The 23,327-nt window shown below is 48.5% G+C and overlaps 1 protein-coding gene across 1 annotated transcript in view; it reads left to right on the top strand.

The window, feature by feature from the left end:
- The window catches only part of LOC140409223 (fibroblast growth factor receptor 3-like), a 277,279-nt gene that overhangs the window by 803 nt on the left and 253,149 nt on the right, over positions 1-23,327 (top strand). The window lies entirely within an intron of this gene.

Below are 23,327 nucleotides of genomic sequence, written 5' to 3'. Positions count from 1 at the left end.
GCCATAGCAACGAAGGAGTTAAAGTAAAATTGGGATTATTGACCTCCAACGGGCTTAACCTGAGGCTTTGTGAGGTCAATAAATAATAACGCAGAAAGATAAATAAAACTTGGTGGAGCTAGAAATTCATCTGGGGCAGTGCCACCGAACTGGTGTTATCAGATTGGCCATCTTGTTCTATGTAGCATCTGGTATTTAATTCCATTGACTGCAACGGATCTGCATATCAGACACTACAAGGGGCATCCAATCTGACACCACCCGCCATGTGCCACCATCTGAGATGAATTTCCAGCCTTTGATTTTTGTCTGTCTTCTGTTTAAAAATAACTTTATTAAGAGACACGCGAATTTGGGGCAGCACGGTGGCGCAGTGGTTTGCACTGCTGCCTCACCGCACTGAGGACCCGGGTTCATACCCGGCCCCGGGTCACTGTCCGTGCGGAGTTTACATTCTCCCCGTGTCTACATGGGTCTCACCCCCACAACCTAAAGATGTGCAGGGTTAGCAATGCTAAATTGCCCCTTAATTGGGAAATAAGAATTGGGTACTCTAAATTTATATTAAAAAACAGGCATGGTAGTGTGCATAAAAGGTAAAGTTCCGATATATTTTGGTAATTCCGTGTCAGTTAAAACAGAGGCACGCTGAAGTGGAATTGGCCTCCTGGTCGCACATTAGAATAAAAATATTAGACAAGTGAGTGAATTTGACACTGGAGAAACTTATGAGGAATGCATTTATTTGATCTCGTTCCCATTCCAGGACCTGAGGTAACTATGTGACCCAGATTCTGCTCTGAAACTGGCCCATTTTATAGGCTAGAATGTGGGTCTGGGTTTTCTGGCTCTTAACATCTATGTGATTACAGAAAGCTACAGCATAGCCCAGAAACGGGTTTGTTTAGGGCTACAGACCGTCGACAGTGCTTCTGCTTCACACAAGCCTCTTCCCAACATTTCACATCACGTTATCAGCACCTTTTCTCTTGAGCGCCCCCCCTCCCCATATCTCAGTCAGATAAGAGGTGAGACTATCCGCAGCAGCTCTGAAACTCCAGTTAACGGGACATAGGCAGTCCAATGAGGCAACTCAAAAGAATGGCAAGTCAGGACATTAGATCTGATCTGTAGAAAGGTCATACAGACTAGAAACGTTAACTATATTTCTCTTCCCGCAGATGCTGCCAGACCTGCAGAGTTTATCCAGAATTTTCTGTTTTTATTTCAGATTCCCAGCATCATTTTGTTTTCATTGGATCTGTATGCATTGAAGTTTAGAAGAATGAGAGATGATTTTATTGAAATGCATAAGATTTTGAGGGGGACTTGACAGGGTGGATGCTGAAAGGATAAATCCCCATGTGGGAGAGACCTGAACTAGATGACACAGTTTAAACATAAGACAGAGATGAGGAGAATTTGTTTATTTCATGAGATGAAATGAAAATCGCTTATTGTCACAAGTAGGCTTCAAATGAAGTTACTGTGAAAAGCCCCTAGTCGCCACATTCCGGCGCCTGTTCAGGGAGGCTGGTACGGGAATTGAACCGTGCTGCTGGCCTGCCTTGGTCTGCTTTCAAAGCCAGCGATTTAGCCCTGTGCTAAGGTTGTTTCAAAGGTGGTGATTCTGTAGAACTCTGTTCCTCAGAGAGTGGTGGAGATCGGATCAATGAATATTTTCAAAGCTGAGGTAGATACATTTTTGACATGCAAGGGAGTCAAAAGGTATTTTTTCTTAAATTTGTTTTCGGGATGTGAGCGTCGCTGGCTAGCCGAGCGTTTATTGCCCATCCCCAATTGCTATTGAGAAGGTGATGGTGAGCTGCCTTCTTGAACCGCTTCAGTACCTGAGGTGTAGGTACACCCATAGTGCTGTTGGAGAGGGAGTTCCAGGATTTTGACTCAGCGACAGTAAAGGAACGACAAAATATTTCCAAGTCAGGATCATGAGTGACTTGAAGGAGAACCTCCAGGTGGTGGTGTTCCTGTGTGTCTGCTGCCCTTGTTTGTCTTGATTGTAGGGATATCAGGAGTAGGCAGGATAGTGGAGTTGAGGCCACAATCAGATCAGCCATGATCTTATTGAATGGCGGAGCAGGCTCGAGGGGCTGAATGAGCCACTCCCACTCCTAATTTTTATTTTATTTTTTTACATTTAGAGTACCCAATTCACTTTTTCCAATCATGGGACAATTTAACGTGGCCAATCCATCTAGCCTGCACATCTTTGGGTTGTGGGGGTGCAACCCATGCAAACACGGGGAGAATGTGCAAACTCCACACGGACAGTGACCCAGAGCCGGGATCGAACCGGTGACCTCGGCGCTGTGAGGCAGCAGGGCTAACCCACTGTGCCACCATGCTGCCCCTCCCACTCCTAATTTGTATGTTCGTACATATCAATACATTCAACCAACCAGTTAGTATTTTGTAAGACACAAAACACTTTCAGGAAAGTTACTTGTGACAGTTTCTGACTTAAGCTGTGCCGGAGTTGACACAACACCTGGACTACTTTGTAAAAGTGAAGGTTACTCTCCCAGAACATCACAAACTTGGAAACAAGCACTGACACATCGGCAGACAGCACATAACACAGATGTTGAACTGTATTTTGTTATGGCAGAGTGTTAATATTTTTTAAATGGACATATGAAAACCTGGGTTAAAATAAATGAATGTGCTAAGCATGCTCCTGTCAATATGGCCAGTCACTTCCAAGCCCTTGTGATAATAGTCACAACCTCACTGCTGAAATGTGTTTGATTAGTCATGTGTTAAACTTTTGATTCTGTTGCCTGGCTGGGTATAATTGGATTTTGATGGGAGGAGGAAGTAAATTTCATTCCACTTTCCCATAGGGAGAGGCTGGTCATTTTCCCCACAGCATCAACTATTTGAAACACGCAGAAATAGCAGCGCATTAACCTCCATGCCTGCCTCAGCTAATTAAGCACCTCTCACCCCTGACCCATTGAGTGGATAGCCGAGGTGCTGTTATGTACATGCATCCACACATCAGTATTTGTGTCTGCACCATTGCGTGCATCCCTGGGTGAGCCAATGCTGTAAGGGTGATGTTTTCCTCAGTGTTACCATAGGTCCTAACTGTGTGCAAAATGGACATTGAGGGCAGCACGGTGGCACAGTGGTTAGCACTGCTGCCTCACGGCGCCGAGGTCCCAGGTTCGCTCCTGGCCCTGGGCCTGCATGGGTTTCACCCCCACAACCCAAAAGATGTGCAGGTTAGGTGGATTGGCCATGCTACATTGCCCCTTAATTAGAAAAAGAAATAATTGGGTACTCTAAATTTATAAAATAAAATGGACGTTGCCACTACCGCGCTGTCTGGCATCACAAGGTGCCATTGCATGAAGCGGGCACACCATAGTAAGTGCAAATTCTTTTCCTCCCTCCTTGCAGATGTGGCACAGCTGGTGACAACCATCGAGTGAGTTTGGCACACTAACTTTATTGAATCTGGCGAGCTTGCTTTGGATTTGCCATCGGCTGTGCCAAATCTTTCCATTCAACAAGAACAACTGGAGCTGTTATCATAGTGAAACGTCCCAAGATGTTTCACGGGAATAGAATCAGTCAAAAATATGATACTGAACCACCTGAGATGTCAGGACAGGTGACCAATCGGTTGGTCGAAGAGTTGGGCGGCACAGTGGTTAGCACTGCTGCTTACGGCACTGAGGACCCGGGTTTGTGGGCAGCACGGTAGCATTGTGGTTAGCACAATTGCTTCACAGCACCAGGGTCCCAGGTTCGATTCCCGGCTTGGATCACTGTCTGTGCGGAGTCTGCACGTTCTCCCCGTGCGCGCGTGGATTTCCTCCGGGTGCTCCTGTTTCCTCCCACAGTCCAAAGATGTGCAGGTTAGGTGGATTGGCCATGCTAAATTGCCCTTAGTGTCCAAAATTGCCCTTAGTGTTGGGTGGGGTTACTTGGTTTTGGGGATAGGGTGGAGGTGTGGGCTTGGGTAGGGTGCTCTTTCAAAGAGCCGGTGCAGACTCGATGGGCCGAATGGCCTCCTGCACTGTAGAACAAAGAACAAAGAAATGTACAGCACAGGAACAGGCCCTTCGGCCCTCCAAGCCCGTGCCGACCATGCTGCCCGACTAAACTACAATCTTCTACACTTCCTGGGTCCGTATCCCTCTATTCCCACCCTATTCATGTATTTGTCAAGATGCCCCTTAAATGTCACTACCGTTCCTGCTTCCACCACCTCCTCCGGTAGCGGGTTCCAGGCACCCACTACCCTCTGCGTAAAAAACTTGCCTCGTACATCTACTCTAAACCTTGCCCCTCTCACCTTAAACCTATGCCCCCTAGTAATTGACTCCTCTACCCGGGGAAAAGCCTCTGACTATCCACTCTGTCTATGCCCCATATAATTTTGTAGACCTCTATCAGGTCTCCCCTCAACCTCCTTCGTTCCAGTGAGAACAAACCGAGTTTATTCAACCGCTCCTCATAGCTAATGCCCTCCATACCAGGCAACATTCTGGTAAATCTCTTCTGCACCCTCTCTAAAGCCTCCACATCCTTCTGGTAGTGTGGCGACCAGAATTGAACACTACTCCAAGTGTGGCCTAACTAAGGTTCTATACAGCTGCAACATGACTTGCCAATTCTTATACTCAATGCCCCGGCCAATGAAGGCAAGCATGCCGTATGCCTTCTTGACTACCTTCTCCACCTGTGTTGCCCCTTTCAGTGACCTGTGGACCTGTACTCCTAGATCTCTTTGACTTTCAATACTCTTGAGGGTTCTACCATTCACTGTATATTCCCTACCTGCATTAGACCTTCCAAAATGCATTACCTCACATTTGTCTGGATTAAACTCCATCTGCCATCTCTCCGCCCAAGTCTCCAAACAATCTAAATCCTGCTGTATCCTCTGACAGTCCTCATCGCTATCCGCAATTCCACCAACCTATGTGTCGTCTGCAAACTTACTAATCAGTAAATTCTATGATCCCGGTCCCGGGTCACTGTCTGGGTGGAGTTTACACGTTCTCCCCGTGTCTGCATGGGCCTCACCCCCACAACCCAAAGATGTGCGGGTTAGGTGGATGGCCACGCTAAATTGCCCCTTAATTAGGGGGGAAAAAAAATCGGATATTTTAAATTTATTTTTAAAAAGGTTGGTCGAACAGAGAAGTTTGAAGGAGCAGGGTCCACAGTCAAGATTTGGCCACCCTTACCTGAACTGTTTTCCTACGGTGTAAGTCCAGTTTAATTGTGTAGATTTGCCTGTTTGACACAAGTGATGACCATGTGGTTAAGCTTACACTACTGGAGAGCATATTGCCTTGTGAGGAAGAAAACTGGCACTTAAAGCACTGGAAAGCTATTTTTTCAGTACAGGCAGTCCTCACGACACAATTAGCTCCTGAAAACCACATCGTAAGTCAAGTCATTGAAATTTGGAACCATTTTTCCCACAAGAAACAAATTATAAATGGGGGATTGGTTCCTGAACCAAAGCCTGATACCCTATTTTCACCAAAGCAACCCAGAATGTTGTACTGAATCAGTTATAGACAAGTAATTTATCAATATTAGTGTATTTGTTAACATAATTAAATCCATGTACCATGTAACATTGTACCTACAAATAATCTAAAACAATGTGACGGAACAGGAGCTGAATAAGTGCATGTATCCCTGGCAACTTAAAGTTGAAACTGTGGGAAAATTGAAACGAGGTATCAATTTATAAATGTCGTAAACACCGTCCATTGTAACTTGAACGTGGTAAAATCGAGGACTGCCTGTTTTTCTCAACAGTGCAACTTTGTAACACACCCAAGGGTCGGAAGTAACAGCAAGGTCGCTGAGAATCCGCGTTGCAAATGCAGCAGGGCAAATCTTTACTGGCTTGTCAGTGAAATCATGAGCTGAATCACATGCTCAAGATTTTGACACAAGCATTGAGCAGCAGACATCTTCACATGCACACCACCGTCCATAGCAACTGGAAGGGTTCTTACTCCGTGGATTTAATTTTAGGAGTCAGTGAACAAAGGTATATGTTGGAGCCGAAATCCTAGTAGATCTGCTCCACTGGCAGGAATGGAACAAAAGGGATCCCAAGATTGCTAACTCTGAGAGACTCTCATCCTGTCCCAAAATGTGGGGCCACAGCAAATAGCACATTCAAGGCAGGTGCAACAGAGGAGGTTTCATGAGGGCCTAAGGACTGTTGGACTCCTCAGTTCACAGAAGAGCAATTGCACATCTTTACAAAGTCAAGTACTTAAGGAGTCCGGTAATAATAGCCTCACTGAGAATTTGGAGGCAGTTTCGCCAACACAGAGTTAGGGGCAGGGTCAAGGGAAATGCCGATTCGGGGGAACCACAGATTTGAGCCAGGGAGGTGGGTTGGAAATTTTCGGAAATGGGAGGAGAAGGGGATTAAGACACTAAAAGATTTGTTTCTTAGGGGTCGGTTTGCAGGGCTGAAGGAGCTGGAAGCGAAGTATCGTCTGGAGCAAGTTTGAGATTTTGCCAGAAAGGAGATACAGAGCTTCCCGGTGGAACCGGCCTCCACATTGCTGGTGGAGGTGCTGACGACAGGGGGACTGGAGAAGGGGGTAGTGTCAGCGGTTTACGGAGCTTTTTTGGAAGAGGAGAAGGCACCACTGGAAGGGATCAAAGCAAAGTGGGAGGAAGAATTGGGAGAGGATATGGAGAGGGGTTCTGGTGTGAGGTGCTCCGGAGAGTGAATGCCTCCACCACGTGCGCGAGGTTGGGGCTGATACAGCTCAAGGTGGTATACAGAGCATGCCTCACGAGAGTGAGGATGAGCCGATTCTTTGAAGGAGTAGAAGATGTGTGTGAACGTTGCGGAGGGGGGCCCCGCTAATCACGTTCATATGTTTTGGTCCTGTCCAAAGCTAGAGGATTACTGGAAGGAGGTTTTTAGGGTAATTTCTAAAGTGGTGCATGTGAAACTGGACCCGGGCCACGGATGGCCATATTCAGGGTGTAGGACCAGCCAGGGTTGGAAACGGGTGCGGAGGCAGGTGTTGTAGCCTTCGCCTCATTGATCGCACGAAGGCGGATCCTGATGGGATGGAGAGCAACCTCTCCACCCTGTGCCTTGGCGTGGCGAGGGGACTTGTCGGAATTCTTGACTCTTGAGAAGATTAAGTTTGAACTGAGGGGAAGGATGGAGGGGTTCTACAATTCATGGGTGTTATTCATCATGCACTTTCAAGAACTGGATAACATCAAACATTAGATGGCTGGGAGGGTTGGGGGGGAGGGGGGCTGTGTGTGTTAATGGTGACTATGGGTGATTCCTGATTCCTTTTTGGCATTTGTTTATGTGAACATGCGGGCTAATGTTTGGGGTTTGGTGGGAGGATGGGATCGTTGTTATTGATATGGGGATTGACATATTTGTTACTGATTATTGTTTGTTGTTGGTGGGTGTAAATTTGGGATAAAATGTGATAAAGGAAGAGAATAAAAAATATTTTTAAAAAAAAAATCTTTACAAAGTCATTGGTACCCTCATCTCTTTTTTCTCAGGCATTTAGAAGCCTTTCAAATGCATATAACAGAGCCTACAGCTGCTGTCTACCTGGTTGGGTATGAGACAGAATTTCCAGGGAGCTCTGGGAACTCCTTCAAACGCTCCTTGCCGTAGGAAGGCACGGCAAGAGGATCTGACCTTCCTTACCCTCCCCCCCACAAGAATTTCCTGACCACTTCCCTGTGAATTCTGGTTCAGCCCTTTGTGATGGGGATCAGTTGGGATTTTGGGTCTGTTATCCATAAAATCCTGCTATTTATATTAGTAACAAAATGTAATTCAGATTTAGCTTCCTGATTTAAAAAAACTTTTAGTTTAAGTATTGTCTCTTTTTGTTATAAAACACTTGAGTGTTGGAGCTACAATACCTGCCCGTTGTCATAGAATGACACAGCACAGAGAAGACCATTCGGCCCATCATAAGAGTAATCCAGTTATCCTTCCCCACTGCCCTTTCCCCATACCCTGCAACTTCTTCCACGTCTGGTATCAATCCCATTCAGCGACTGCTGCTCCCAGATGTGGAAGGAGAGGGAAGAATTGGGGATATATACAAGTGGCAGGGGGAGCAGGGAGGTGAGCGGCTGGTGAAGATTAAGGAGAAATGGGAAGCGGAGTTGGGAGGGGAGATCAATTGGGGAGTATGGAGTGAGGCACTGCGTAGGGTAAATGGGACCTCCTCTTGTGCAAGGATGAGCCTGATACAGTTTAAGGTGGTGCACAGGGTGCATATGACTCGGGCAAGAATGAGTGGGTTCTTTCAGGGGGTGTGAGAGGTGTGGGCGGGGGCCAGCGAATCACGCGCCCATGTTTTGGGGAGATTCTGGGTGGGAGTGTTTGCAGTCTTAGCCAGGATGGAAGTGGATCCGTGGCGATATTTCGGGTCTCAGAGAAGCCGGAGCTCTTGGAGAGGAGGAAGGCCGATGTCTTGGCCTTCACCTCCCTGACTGCACGGCGCGGGGGGGGGGGGGGGGGTGAAAAAAGAGGAAAAATCTGTACAGACTGTACAGTTGATTGTGGGGAAGCATGTTTCCCGGGGTGTTTGTTCGCTGTCAACTGTTTTGATACATGTTTATAATAAAATATATATTTTTAAAAAAGGTATCAATCCCATTCCATTTTGGAAGTTAGTACTGAATCTGTTTACACTGTCGTTTCAGTACATTTCAGACAATAACTATACCTACCAGGTGAACGTGGCAGTTTGTTGGTCCTTCATCTGCAGAAAGGGCCATTACAATTGGCCTTTGGAGGAAGGTGAAGAGTCGGCTAAAGATCCCACCACTGACTAATGTCCAGCAGCCTTTCCAGGAGAATCTGGTCCCCCCATTTCATAGATGCATTTGAGGGGAAACTCTAGAAGTACATCAGTGAGAAAGGAATTGGTGATAGGGTGCGATTGACTAAGGGTGGATGGAGGCCCAGGGATGCATAAACACTGGCACCGACCAGGTGGAGCTGAGTGGCCTGTTTTGGTGCTGTCATCACCCTGGAATGTGTTTGCCTGCATATCAGGTGAGACCAAACCCTTCAGAGTCGAATAACCTTCTAAAACCACCTGATCGGCATGTAAAATATGGACATCTGGTTGAAGTACCCACAGAACAGCAAGAAACGTCAACTTCGGTGGGGGGTGTGGGGGGGGGGGGGGGGGGGGGGGTGCGGGGCGGGGGGGGGCGGGCGGGGGGGGGCGGGGGGGGCGGGCGGGGGGTGGGGGCGGGGGGGGGCGGGGGGTGGGGGCGGGGGCGGGCGGGGGGTGGGTGGGGGGGGGGGGGGAATGGAAAAGCAAAGAGAATCCTTTCATAATTTCAACACCAGCAAATCAACACTATTTCAAATAAATGTCCACTTTCCCGTCCCCAAGATGAGCTGGTGGGTGGGTGGGGAATCAAGACAATCTACTGGGAATGGTCATGTTTTGTGGTACCAGCAGAACACAGGAGTTGGTTTCTGGCAGAGCAGAAATAAAGTGAAGAATGGGTGCAGATTCAGCGGAGTTCAACGTGACCTTTCAGTGCAGTAACCAGCTGCAATTATCTGACCTTCATAATACTACCTGGAGTAGAACAGATTGGCATTTAACTGAAACAATGCCAAGATACCTGAAGATTACAGATCCCCCGCCTGCATTCCTTTTGTTTGTTAGCAATTTGTGTACTCAAAAACTGGATAAGATTAAATGGGGCCGACTCCTTTTAAAGAATGTAGGTGAGCTGCCATTAGATTGCTGAAAATTGCGTTACCGTAGTTATCTTAAAAACTCCGCCTATAACCACCATTCCTTTTGGGTGAACGACGACGACCAGCTGTACAAGTGGAACAATTCCTCACTTTTAAGCACCTCGAGTGCTCGAAGGTCAGGCATGGCACATTTTGAAGTTGCCTCTATTTTTGTCCAACTCGCCCGCAGTGTTAGAAGAGGACTATTGCTGGGAGAATGTGAAAGAGAATGATAGAATCCCTATACTGCTGAAGGAGGCCATTTGGCCCACCGAGTCTGCACCGACCCTTCGAAAGAGCATCATACCTAGGCCTAATCCCCCACCTTATCCCCGTAACCCCACCTAACCTTTTGGACACGAGGAGGCAATTTAGCATGGCCAATCCACCTAACCTGCACACCTTTGGACTGTGGGAGGAAACGGAAGGAAACCCACGCAGACACGAGGAGAACGTACAGACTCCGCACAGACACTCACCCGAGGTCGAAATCGAACCCAGGTCCCTGTCACTGTGAGACAGTAGTGCTACCCACTGTCCCCAATTGTTATGTACAATAGGCTGGACATTTTATGCTGTGAACTTGCATCCATCAAGGACTGGGCTGAGGCACTTCACACAAGCATCCAGCCCATGAACCAGGTCTGCGAAACACCCAAGATCCTGCATGGCAAAGGGACAGTCAGCATACTAACCCGGCTGCAACCATTCTGACTTCTACTGGACAGTCATCGTGTCAGCAAAATATGAAGTAAGCAGGAAGAACAAACCTAGACAAACCTCCGCACAGTTCACTGGTGGCCAACCATCACACGCTCTGGTAGAAGATATCTCTGATAAATTTTATACCTACTTTTGGCCTATTGAGGGACCCTCTGGCACATGAATTCTGACACTTGGTGACTGACCTAGGGCTGGATTCTCCGTTCCACGACGCCGATTTCGTAATCGGAGATCGGGCGGAGAATCCCTTTTGGCGTCAAAATCGGGGACGGCACCTGTTTGACGCAGGTTTTGTATGCTCCGCACACTCTGAAACAGCATCAGCGCCGCACGCCGATGGGATGGCCCCAATGGGCACAGCTCCCAACCACATGGTTGACATGTGGTCTCAGCCGTGCTGGAACCCGGAGTGGCGGCTGCGGACTGTGTCCAGCACCGCCACAGTCGGGCGGGTGCCGTGCTGCTGGCCGGAGGTAGGCTTCCGCGAGAGTTGGGGGGACTGGTGGGGGTGGCCAGGGGGGGCACTATCTGCTAGGTCGGGTCCGCGCATGGCCGGTGTCATGATTTACGGTGCGACCGCTACAGGTCATCGCCGTGCACATGCATGGCCACGGACCCGGCCTTTTGTTTTGTAGAAGCTGGGAGTTTTACACGGCGCGGCTGCTAGCCCCCCACCAGTCGCAGGATCGGTGAGGGGGCGCCGCCGATTGTTTCCATGTAAAACGTCACAGATCCTCCGTATGTAGCCTCAGAAACAGAGAATCTGGCCCCTGAGCTTTGAGAAATGATTGAACAGCCTCAAGGGTAGTTGGTTTTGTGAACGTGTGCAACATTAACCAAATACAGTAACTTAACCATTTTTTATACATTATTGTAGGTTCCCCTGTTGCTCACTTGGCAAAGGAGCAGAGCAAGTAGCCAATAAACAACAAGGTCAGTTCCCTAACATGGTCGAGCTGAGTTGGTTGATTGTATAAGGACAGCACATCCTGTGTCAGGGAAGCGGGAAAATCAAACTGCTTTCTGCTCTTGCTATGCCGTGGCCTCCAAACTCAATTTCTCCATTGTCATAATGTAAGTGCACTTAAGCAGAGGGCAGCTGTGTTGCAGTGGGTTGGCTGCAGTGCACCCCCTCCCCCACACCACACCAAGGTCAAATAGCTTATGCATGGGCATGGATGAAGTAGAGGTGGGCCCAAAGAATCATACCCAGGGGAAGTCAAGTAAAGGAGGGGAGCAAAAGGAATTGAAAGAGGGTGCAAAATAAAACATCCAGTAAGTGAGCGGTTGTAATTGACTAAAAGGTCATTGCTGTTGAAGGTTACGTGGTACACATTGACCTATCAGTCCCACACTGGTGTACGAGACTGAGAAAGAATAAAAACCAAGATACTGGCTCTCACTGTTTAAACAGCTCAGTGGGTAAACACACTGTAAGGTGTGGTGTTCAGCCTTACAGACAGGAAGGTACGAGCTCTAGACAGACACCTCAGTGCTGTACTGACGAATATTAACACTGTCTGATGGGCTGTCTTTCAGTCGAGACATTGAAACATGGCCATGTCTGTCCTCTCATCTGGATGTGAAAGAACCCATGGCTCTATTGGAAGAGGGCAGAGGAGTTTTTCCTAATATCTTGGCCAATACTTAACACTTAATCGACATCACCAAGGCAGATTATCTGCTCATTATCACACTCTTTGTGGGAGCTTGCTGTGCGCAGGTTCTGATGTTACAGCAGCGGTGATTACACTTCATTTGCTTTGAAGTGCTTTGGGACATTTTGATATTGTGAAATATACTGTACAAAGGTAAGAAATCTTTCTTTCTTCTTTGAGCCTCAGGTTGTGGCAGGAGCACTACACTTTCCATTGAAGTCAACAAATGCAGCCCCACTCTAGGTCTGTGAGCACACAATCCAGGTTAATATTTCAGTGTAGTACTGAGGGAGGGGCGGCACGGTGGTGCAGTGGTTAGCACTGCTACCTACGGCGCTGGGGACCCGGGTTCAATCCCGATCCACTGTCTGTGTGGAGTTTGCACATTCTCCCCGTGTCTGTGTGGGTCTCACCCCCACAATCCAAAGGTATGCAGGGTAAGTGAATTGGCCACGCCAAATTGGTCCTTAATTGGAAGGAAAATAATTTGGTACTCTAATTTGTTTTAAAAACGTTTTTTAAAAGTTTCTGACTTGTTGTTTTCCGCCTGGAGCATGAACATGTAGATGTCCCTCTGGGGCTGGGCTTGGGAATGCCCAGCTGTCGTTAATATAGAGACATGCAGGACTAGCTTGCTGACTTTCACTGCCCTTAACGTCACATATGAAGAAAGGCCACAAATGCACGGGTGCTTTTCTGGCTGAGCTTTCCCATCCCAAACCCTGCACCCCCAGCTCCACCCTCTGCCAAACGTAAGACGTTGCCACTCTATCACACCTCACACAGGAGTAGACAGAACGGCCTCTCTGATCGATCTTGGCTGAGATGACTGGGCAGCATGGTAGCATTGTGGATAGCACAATTGCTTCACAGCTCCAGGGTCCCAGGTTCGATTTCCGGCTTGGGTCACTGTCTGTGCGGAGTCTGCACATCCTCCCCGTGTGTGCGTGGGTTTCCTCCGGGTGCTCCGGTTTCCTCCCACAGTCCAAAGATGTGCAGGTTAGGTGGATTGGCCATGATAAATTGCCCTTAGTGTCCAAAATTGCCCTTAGTGTTGGGTGGGGGTTACTGGTGGTTATGGGGGGTAGGGTGGAGGTGTTGACCTTGGGTAGGGTGCTGTTTCCAAGAGCCGGTGCAGACTCGATGGCCGAATGGCCTCCTTCTGCGCTGTAAATTCTATGATCTATGAACTCAGCAGATACCCAGAACATCCCTTGTCTCTGTGACTAGAGTCTTAGGTGGAGAATTTACCTGCTGAGCTTGGTTAACTTTTAATTTTAAAGCAAGCGGGCGTGGCACAGTGGTTAGCAATGCTGCCTCTCAGCGCCAGGGACCCGGGTTCAATTTTCGGCCTCAGATGACTGTGGAGTTTTCATGTTCTCCCCATGGATGCATGGGTTGTCCCTTAATTAGAAAAAAAAAATGAATTGGGTACACTAAATTTAAAAAAAAACCTGAGGAAAGCTAGCAAGAGGTGCAGACTGTGGGGGAGGCGGGGGAAGGAGAAATTAAGTATAAAGCCCCACCCCCATTAAATCCAGTCTTAAAACCAGTTTTGTCTGTCCTTAGAAAGATCCCAAAGGACTCTTCCATTCCATTAAAGCAAAATAGCAGCAACTGAGCACAATGACTTTGAAAATTCAACCTAATGATAATTCAATCATGTTTATACAATAATTATTGCGTAAAGCCCCTCAAGTGAGCTCAGAATATTATCCAGCAGCTTGTTGAGTGAACTGCACCCTCTAGTGGGCAAAAGTGACATTTTCTCACCAGAAATTGTTTTACACGAAAATACATTTTGTCTTGGCTTTCTGAGAGTGGGGAGGGAATTCACTTCACTGGAACATCTTTTTTGCCTTGCCACAATCTGAACTCTTCACAGACCGTTTCAATGGGGGTGCAGAAAGTATGTTCAGAATTCCATTTGCCTTTAGGGCTGGGGGGTTGCTGAGCTCATCTTATCCATTTGGAGATAACAGGAGTGGACTGGAGCAGTCCCGGAGGAGCAGGGCCCCCAGCTGAGAGGGTGTGGTGGTTTGTAAAGGAGCTGTAATTTATGTTTTGCCAACAATGCTGCTTAATCCTCCAGAAAGGCTTCCCTGGGAGAGGCAAACCCTTGTCTCTGGGATTCAGAAGGCAAAGAAGACTTGCTTCCATCATTTAAACTCATGGACTGGTGGAAGGGGTAGCTTAGTTCACAGCCTACCCTGCAGTTATCTGATTAAATTGAAACCCTGGTCACTTCTCTGTTGCCTTTTGTGGTGGTATTTAATTTTTTGGAGGGAATGCTTCCTGGCTGTTATTAGTGTCTCTTTATTTACTGATTAGTTGATGGTTTGGGTTGTGACAAGACAGTTTTGACACAATATTGTTCGTTGTGGGGAATCTCTCCTTGTCCAGCAGTTAATATCCTGTTTGCAAATTGCTGACTTCACCATCCAGGGCATTCACATGCAGAAGTAACAACACTTTCATCTTTCATATGCAGCCTTGGTGCTTATTTAATTTTAAAAAGCTAATTCGGCAGGCTGAGAATCATTTTCAAAAAAGAGAATTTCAGCAAGATTTAAACTGACTGTGGAAAAGTAACATCCAGCCCTGAAGCCTCCTCCAGCGCAGGCCCCCTTACCTCCAACCCCTCTGGCCCTCTCCATCCCCCCCACCCCCCTTACCTCCAACCCCTCAGGCCCTCTCCATTCCCCCCCCCAGCCCCCTTATTTCGAACCGCTCTGGCCCTCTCCACCCCCCACCCATCTCCAAACGCTCTGGCCCTCTCCACCCCCCCCCCCCCCCAGCCCTCTTATCTCCAACCGCTCTGGCCCTTTCCATCCCCCACCAGCCCCCTTACCTCCAACCCCTCTGGCCCTCTCCAACCCCCCCCCCCCCCCCCCCACCAGCCCCCTTATCTCCAACCCCTCTGGCCCTCTCCATCCCTCCCCCCCCCCAGCCCCCTTATCTCCAACCCCTCTGGCCCCCTCCATCCCCCCACCAGCCCCCTTATCTCCAACCCCTCTAGCCCTCTCCATCCCCCCCCCCCCACCAGCCCCCTTACCTCCAACCCCTCTGGCCCTCTCCATCCCTCCCCCCCAGCCCCCTTACCTCCAACCCCTCTAGCCCTCTCCATCCCTCCTCCCCCCAGCCCCCTTACCTCCAACCCCTCTTTCCCCCCCCCCCCCAGCCCCCTTATCTCCAACCCCTCTGGCCCTCTCCATCTCCCTCCCCAGCCACCTTATCTCCAACCCTTCTGCCCCACTCCACCCCCCACCCCCCAACCAGCCCCCTTATCTCCAACCCCTCTTGCCCTCTCCATTCCCCCCCCCCCACCAGCCCCCTTACCTCCAACCCCTCTGGCCCTCTCCATCCCTCCCCCCCCCCCCCCCCCCCAGCCCCCTTACCTCCAACCCCTCTAGCCCTCTCCATCCCTCCTCCCCCCAGCCCCCTTACCTCCAACCCCTCTGGCCCTCTTTCCCCCCCCCCCCCCCAGCCCCCTTATCTCCAACCCCTCTGGCCCTCTCCATCTCCCCCCCCCCCCCAGCCACCTTACCTCCAACCCTTCTGGCCCACTCCACCCCCCAACCAGCCCCCTTATCTCCAACCCCTCTTGCCCTCTCCACCCCCCCCCCCCCACCAGCCCCCTTACCTCCAACCCCTCTGGCCCTCTCCATCCCCTCCCCACCAGCCCCCTTTATCTCCAACCCCTCTGGCCATCTCCATCCCCCCAGCCCCCTTATCTCCACCCCCCCACCCCCTTATCTCCAACTCCTCTGGCCTTCTCCATCCCAGCATTTCCCTCCCCATTCCCAAGAGAGTCTGGAGCTCAGAACACAGGTTATTAGTTGACATGAGGAAATAAATGTCAGCCCAAAGCTGTTCACTCCAAATTATTAAGAAAATGGGAAAATTGGATTTCTTTTAAGTCAAGAATTAATTGTGCTGAATTTTTACAGAAATTTGGGACCCCAAACACAATAATACCACAACCTGAGCAGAACATGTACAGAAACCCGGGAGGAATGGGTGTCATTTATTAAACGCCGTTTGTTACCCCTGATTACTCTTTTCACGGATGAAATGTGAGTGGGAAGGTGTGTGTGCACAGCAGTCAATGGCATCTTCAAAATCATCTGAGCTGCGGCTCAGAGAGGCTGTAAAGGAGAAGAAGTCGTGCTTGATTTTCTCCCCTACTCCCTCTCATCGCCACTCCTGTTGGGCAGCACGGTAGCACAAGTGGATAGCACTGTGGCTTCACAGCGCCAAGGTCCTAGGTTCGATTCCCCGCTGGGTCACTGTCTATGCGGAGTCTGCACGTTCTCCCCATGTCTGCATGAGTTTCCTCCGGGTGCTCCGGTTTCCTCCCACAGTCCAAAGACGTGCAGGCTAGGTCGATTGCCCTTACTGACCAAAAAGGTTAGGAGTTATTGGGTTACGGGGATAGGGTGGAAGTGAGGGCTTAAGTGGGTCAGTGCAGACTCGATGGGCCGAATGGCCTCCTTCTGCACTGTATGTTCAATGCTTTCCTGCCTTTCACACTCCGATTTTTTAAAAACTGAGACACCGTCTCCACCGAATCTCAATGACTGATTTCTTGGGACTGTGGTGGCCAACTTTAGCATCATCTAGATGTGCCACTCAGTGAAGATTCAACCAACCCATCACCACCAAAGAGCTGGTCAACAGCAAAAACAAAATGTCACTGCACTATTGCTTCGGGTAAGCAGGGCCATAGAGTTAGAACAGCCTGAGTACTACACAACAACAACGCCGTTTGAGGGACAGGTCAGTGCAAACGACAGTGGTAGCAAAAAGGGCAGCACCGTAGCACAGTGGTTAGCACAGTTGCTTCACAGCTCCAGAGTCCCAGGTTCGATTCCCGGCTTGGGTCACTGTCTGTGCGGATGTCTGCAAGTTCTCCCCGTGTGTGAGTGGGTTTCCTCCCACAGTCCAAAGATGTGCAGGTTAGGTGGATTGGCCATTCTAATTGCCCTTAGTGTTCAAAAAGGTTAGGTGGGGTTACTCGGTTATGGGGATAAGGGGGATATGGTGGAGATGTGTAGCTTAAGTGGGGTGCTCTTTCCAAGGGCCAGTGCAGACTCGATGGGCCAAATGGCCTCCTTCTGCACTGTAAATTCTATATGAGAAAGAAAAAGTGGCAAAATCAGTGACAAGGCATGAATTTAACCACAGCAGTAACTGTGGGAGTGTTCAATCTTAGCAGACAAGGAAGCCGTTCAGCCATCATTCCTCTGCTAGCTTTCTGAGCAATCCAATTAGTCCCATGCCCCTTTTCCCCCAAAGCCCGACAATTGTTTTTTTAATGTATATATCCAGTTCCTCTTTGGCAAGTTTTGTTTTTTTGCCAATTATCTTGAATCTGTGAAGAAGGGAGCAGGTATCAGTTGTGGTTCAGTTGATTGCACTCTTTCTCTTGGAGTCATCAGGCTCTGAGTTCAAGTCCCATTCCAGGACTTGAGCCTGAAAAATCAAGACTGACATGCCAGTGGAATGCGGCAGTGTCAGAGGTTCTGTTTTGCGAATAAGACATTAAATGGAGGCCCTGTCTGGGCCTTCTCAGCTGGATGTAAAAGATCCCATCACGCTATTTTGAAGAATAGGATGGATCTAGACAGGGTGATACCATCCCCAGTATTCTGACCACTATTCATCCTGCAGCATGGTTGCACAGTGGTGAGCACTGCTGCCTCACCGGGCCAGGGACCAGGGTTCAATTCCAGCCTTTGGTGACTGTCTGTGTGGAGTTTGCACTTTCTCCCTGTGTCTGCGCGGCTTTCCTCCGGGTGCTCCGATTTCCTCCCACAGTCCATAGATGTGCATATAGGTGAATTGGCCATGCTAGATTGCCCCTTAGTGTCCAAGGATGAGCAGGTTAGGTTGGGTGACAGGGAAAGGGCGGGGGAGTGGGCCTAGGTAGGGTGCTCGTTCAGAGGGTTGGTGAGGTCTCAGTGAGCTGAATGACCTCCTTCTGCACGAGGAATTCTACGATTCTATGAATCAACATCACAAAAATCAGATGATCCGGTCATTCTCACATTGTTGTTTGTGGGAATTTGCTGTGCAAAGATTTGGCCACTTCACCCCCTCTGTTTTAACAATTATTGCAAAGCACTTTGAAAGTGCATAATGATGTGTGTTTACAGACTTCATTCGAAACACAAGGTATTTATTAAGAAGAGAAACTGTACAGTGTCTTCTGCCCAAGGGAGGATTCCACCCCCGGGGTGATTCCCACTCTCAGTCCCAATTGGTCCCCCGAGCCAGATGACCCTCTTATGCTGGGTTTCCCTTAAAGGGACATGATTTGTTATGTTGTAGGTGTTGTACAACAATAAGTCCATTAAACAATAAGTCCAAATCATTCGTGTGAGTCCATAAACCATCAATCATCATGGTCAAATGTCTCTCTTGGTTATGAACGCCATCAACGTTTCCGAGCCACAGGAACCAAGAAGTGGTCAAATCACTTCGCTGTCTGATTTGGAGTCTTTCTCTTTTTTCGATGTTTGTGATGGTGCTGTCGGGTGGCATCTTGTAGCTGATAAGGTGTTGATGTTGAAGAGGTACCATCAACAGTATCATTCAAGGTCATGGATGTGCCATATGTTGAAGTTGGATAAGACTGGACATACTGGTTCTGACCACATGCTGTGCTGGAAGGGTGATCTTGCTGAGAACCGTTGAAGCTTGTCGACTTGGAAACAGAATTGCTGCTCGCATAAATACCTGGTGATGGTGTGAAACTAGAACCTTGCATCTGAAAGGAATATGCCATCTGGCCAGGCTGGGGTGCAGCAAATCCTGGGCAGTAACTAAGGCATCCAGTCTGTAGTGCAGATTGTGCTTGCGGTAGTCCGCCTTCGGTCTTGATTCCATTAGAGGGCACTCCGTAGTGCTGGCCTGTTTGAGAATATGCTGCATAGACTGCTGGCTGCTGTGTGCCTGAATACTGGGTTTGTCCAGCATGAGCTGTCATTGGCTGCACTGCTGGTGTGGAAAAAATGTGTGGATATAGCTGTGGTGAATATTGGTGTATTCCTCTTGGACTGTAGCTGCTGCTTGTTATTACTGACCCAGTGTAATTGTTAAGTGATCCATCTCCTGTTGTTGTGGCATTGCTGTCACCCTGTGCGTGCCATCACTGAGGTTGTGGGACTCCCTGTCTGGAGTAAAGTCCGGCTTACGTGAATCAGAGTCGGCGTTTGGTTGCTCCCCATCTGGAGTCTGGTCTGTTTTTTGTTGATGCTCCCCGTCCGGAGTCTTAGCAGGTTCACTGGAGTCAGCTGAGATTTCTTGAAGCTGCACATCTGGAGTCGGAACATGCAGGAATGCATTGACTTGTGGAGAGGTTCGAGCGAATGAGGGGGGAAGTATCATGGTGTCACTGGAGTCACCAGTGGTCTCACAGTGATCGTCGAGTGCCTCTGTACACACTAGCTGAGGTCTGTCACTTTGCACATCTTGCATGGGCAGTGGGATGCTGTCGTCACTCGTCTCACATACCGTGGGTAGAGCCTCAGTAGATGCTTGTTGTTCACTTGGGTTGGGTAAATTGTCAGAGTCTTCATCTGATGGCGCAAACAATGTGGGTGGACTGTCATTGTCTTGCTGTTGTCCTTCATTTGGGCTTGGACTGTCATCGTCGCTTTGTTCTTCACTGTAGCATGATAGACCGTCATGGTCGTCCTGCTGTGCAGTGGAGCGTGGTAGACTGTCATAGTCTTCTCGCTGTTTACTTGAGCATGGCAGACTTGCATCGTCTGCCGCTAGTTGGTCAGAGGAGGTTGCTAAACCCTCATGGTCTTGTTCCTGCAAGGACTGCGCGTCGGAGTCTCGCGTTGGTTCTATCGTGGAGTCTGTCCACCAGCTCGCTGTGGAGGCTTGTGACACTGGAGTCACCTCTTGTTCATGCAAGGACGCGGTGTGGAGTCTTGCGTGTCTTCTTTCGTAGAGTCGGGAACCCTGAGTGGACCACGCTCTGTGTGGCAGCAGGCTGCTCTTTGTGGGCTTGTACCGCTCTCTGTCTCTTGGTTTCAGGCTGCAGCATCATCCTGCACTCACGAGTTGGGATGTCATATCTGATGGGCTGAAGATCCTCAAATCCGAAGAACGAATCCGCGTCTGTGTCGGATTCAGTACGGGGGTCGCCAATGTGCAACACGTCTAGTTGCGGTTGGGATTTAGTACTGCGGTAGCCTCCCAAGATGAAAGGTTCGTCTGAGTCGTTGTCTTCTAGGACCATATCATCACTGTTCGCGTTGGAGCTGGCATTGGGCTCACGAGGTCCAGAGAAAATGTAACGGTCGGTTTTGAAGTATTCAAGTTCGGAATCATCGGTTTGTGCGTAGGTAACTGCTTGTTGCAGGGTTCTTCGGAGGTTAATTTCATTCCCTGGTTCAATTTGAGGCATTGTGCTGTCATTCCAGGTGAAGAAAGGTTGTTTTACGGCTTTAAAAGATTTTTTCTTTGATTTGGGATGTTTGCCCTTTAAATGGGTGTGGTCCGGGGCCTCTAATGTCATGACGGAAGCGATTGCGCATGCGCAGATCGCTGTCCTTTACTGATGCCGTTTTCATGATTGCGCATGCGCGGCATCTTGCGCATGTGCAAACGGACCTTCCCGTTCTGCACGCTTCTCGTGCAACTGTGCAAGTGCGGACCCTTCCGCCGATCAAAACTGTTCTCTGCTCCGGGATCTCGGCCTTGTGGTGAGCACTGGTGCTTCTCTTACCTTTTCTTGCTGGTTGGAGTGTGTTTTTCTCACGGTATTTGCCGAATTTGTCCAGAACTGCCTGGAAGTCGCTCCTGTTTTGCCCCTTGGAGAACTTGAATTTTTAAAAGATTTCTTCTGCTCTTGCACCGGCGATAGTGAGGAGAAGCTCTGTTTTTTCAGCACGGCCAGGTATTCCAGTTCGGCTGCTACCAGGAAGATTTCAAACCTTTGCCGGAATGCCCGCCAGTTTTCGCGGAGGTCGCCATGGCACTGGAGCTGCTGCGGAACCCGGATCTCGAACATCTTGCCTGGGTATTGCTGGTTGTCACTGTACGCTGAGGTATGGCTATGTGGATTGAAACAGTTCAGTCCTGGTATCATGATTTGTTATGTTGTAGGTGTAACATAAGCGGCTTCCTTGTGGGGCACTTGACAAAGGAAGGTACAGACGTGGAGATAACTTCAACACGTTTATTAAACTATTTACACTTCTATTACTCGGGTTCGACACTACTGCTAATCCTACTATAGCTACCCAGACTGACTAACCAGTTGCTGCAATCCACGTGGTGGGTGTAATATTGAATCGACCCTGTGTCTGTACTCACTGACTGTCTCCACTGGAAAGAGCAGATCATGTGTGTGGTGTCCTTTATATATGGGTTGGTGTAATGCCCCCCTGTTGTCGTGTCACCTCCTTGTGTATCGTGAATATCTATTGGTCGTGTCCTATCTACTTGATCTATTGGTTGAGTGTGTGTGTGTGATGTCTCTTGTGCTCCCTCTAGTGTCCAGCTAGCCTACATATATTTACATTGATGCACATCACCACAGGACACTCACCACAAATCACTACAGAGTGGTTGTGAGAGGTGCTATATAAACACAAGCATTTTTTCCCCTCTGGTTAGTGACACTTGCACCTATGGAAACCGTAGAATCCACCCAATCGAAACCTCACATTATTTTGAACACATCTGTTACATTTTCACCTATCCTTCTCTGTTCAAAGGAGAACAATCTCAGATTTCCTTTTGCAAAGGAAACAAAAGTGATACGAGAAAAAAAACTTGTTATGCAGCGAGTGGTTGGGGTTTGTAATGCGCTGCCCGAGTGTGTGGTGGAGGCAAGTTCAATTGGAGCATTCAAAATGGAATTGGACTGCTATCTGGAAAGGAAGAATATGGAAGGTTACAGGCGAACATGGGGGAATGGAACTAGGTGTGTTGCTCATTTGGAGAGCCAGTGCATACATGACGGGCTGAGTGACCTCCTTCTGCAATGTAACAATTGTGTGAATGTCTCTCCACACAATTGAAGCCTCTTAACCCTGGTGGTGCTCTGGTGGAGTATAATTAATACAAAATCCTGCAGATGCTGGAAATCTGAAATAAAAACAGAAAACCCAGTGGGTCTGGAAGTCTCTGTGTAGAGAGCAACAGAGTTAACCTTTCAACCCCAATATGTCTTCTTCGGAAGAGTTCCACCATTCTGGTAGCCCTACGCCTGTGCAGCCTCCCCCAGACACCTTACTCTGCTTTCTAATGTGTGGAGCTCAGAATTGGACATAGTCATAATCATTGAGTTTTACAGCACAGAAACAAGGCCTTCAGCCCCACATGTCTGCACTGGTCATCATGCACCTATCCTAATCCCATTTTCCAGCACTTGGTCAATAGTATGCTCCAAATTGATGTCAAACCAGTGATTTATAAAGGTTCAAAATACCTGGCTTGTTCTTTTTTCATTACATGCCTCTATTTATTAAGCCAAGAATATCATATGTTTTTCTACCAGCTTTCTCAACTTGTCCTGCCATCTTCAAAGATTTGTGTATGTAAACTCCTAGGTGCCTCTGTCCCCGAGGGTGGCACAGTGGTTAGCACCGCTGCCTCACAGCCCCGAGGTCCCGGGTTCGATACTGGTCCCGGGTCCCTGTCAGTCTGGCGTTTACACGTTCTCCCTGTGTCTGCGTGGGTCTCACCCCCACAACCCAAAGATGTGCAGGTCGGTTGATTGACTATGCTAAATTGTCCCTTAATTGGGGGAAAATAAGAATTGGGTACTCTAAATTTATTTATAAAATTTTAAAAGGTGTATCTGTCCCCGCTCTCTCTCTGAAATATTACCATTTAATTTACATTTTAATTTCCTTATTTTCCCTCCAAATCCCCAAAATCTTTTTTTGTGTGTGGAAGAAGTGTTATTGCAGGTGTTCACTTTCTGTCTGGTACCAGTTTTATGGTAAATTACTCTTCAGGGCATACTTCGTCCCACCTCTTCTGGAACCTTCTTCAGTCTATGTTAAGCCTCTGTGTTGGTTTCAACCAACCACTTCCTTCTTTACAAAATACAATTTCTGTTCATCCAAAGATGAAAATCCTGACAGCAACCGAGCTTTGAATTAAACCTAGGGGGCTGAGTATGTTTTATA

The sequence above is a fragment of the Scyliorhinus torazame genome, chromosome 3 (assembly GCF_047496885.1).
Source record: "Scyliorhinus torazame isolate Kashiwa2021f chromosome 3, sScyTor2.1, whole genome shotgun sequence".
NCBI lineage: Eukaryota > Metazoa > Chordata > Chondrichthyes > Carcharhiniformes > Scyliorhinidae > Scyliorhinus > Scyliorhinus torazame.
Note: the sequence above shows the minus strand (reverse complement) of the source record. Positions and strands in the feature narration are given on the sequence as shown.